The sequence below is a fragment of the Mandrillus leucophaeus genome, unplaced genomic scaffold (assembly GCF_000951045.1).
Source record: "Mandrillus leucophaeus isolate KB7577 unplaced genomic scaffold, Mleu.le_1.0 Scaffold97, whole genome shotgun sequence".
NCBI classification, from domain to species: Eukaryota; Metazoa; Chordata; class Mammalia; order Primates; family Cercopithecidae; genus Mandrillus; species Mandrillus leucophaeus.
In genome coordinates this window covers 4,473,186-4,473,899 of record NW_012110585.1, presented here as the reverse complement: position 1 = coordinate 4,473,899, position 714 = coordinate 4,473,186, and positions in this window count along the sequence as shown.

Sequence of the window (714 nt, the reverse complement as noted above, 5' to 3'; positions counted from 1 at the left end):
AATCCAGCACAAAAATTTACAAAGGTGAATCACACAAGAGCTTTACCTTGTAAGAGCTCGATTTCCATTATAAGAAACATATATAAATAAAGCAACCCCCCAAAGAATGTCATAATTGTATAAATGAAGCACAAATTGTGTCCTTTATGATGGAACTGCTTTTCCTTAGGATTTTCTGCGCACTAGGTCCTTTTAAATGCCAGGACCCTTCGGTTTTCCTTTTCCTAAGGGAGGCTTCAGCATAAAGATAACCTACAAGATCAATGGCTGGCAATTCCTTCAAAATGAGAGCTTGCACTCAGGCTGCTACTCACTCATGAGCAGGTGACTTCCAAGAGGGAAATTTCCCATAGCCTGTGTTCAGGCTTTGCCCTCCTTAAGTTATATGGAAGTCCCAATAAGGGCCACAAAATAGTATTTCTCTTGTACTACTGCAGAGAGCCCAGCCTTACCCCACCTCAAATTCTTTCTAAAAAGTCTTGCATCATGTCTCAGACAAGTCCTAATATGTGGCACCCACTATTTTTCTTGTCTTTTTTCTGCCTGCAAGTGGTAATGTCCTGTTGGTAGTGGAAGCACTGCCATTACCTCTCATTGTTGCTGTGGAAACTGGCACCAAGTGTTGCTGATGCTGTGGCCCTTTGCATCCCAAGATGTCTGGAAAGAAAAAGAGAGAAAGAGAGGAAGGAAGGAAGGAAGGAAGGAAGGAAGGAA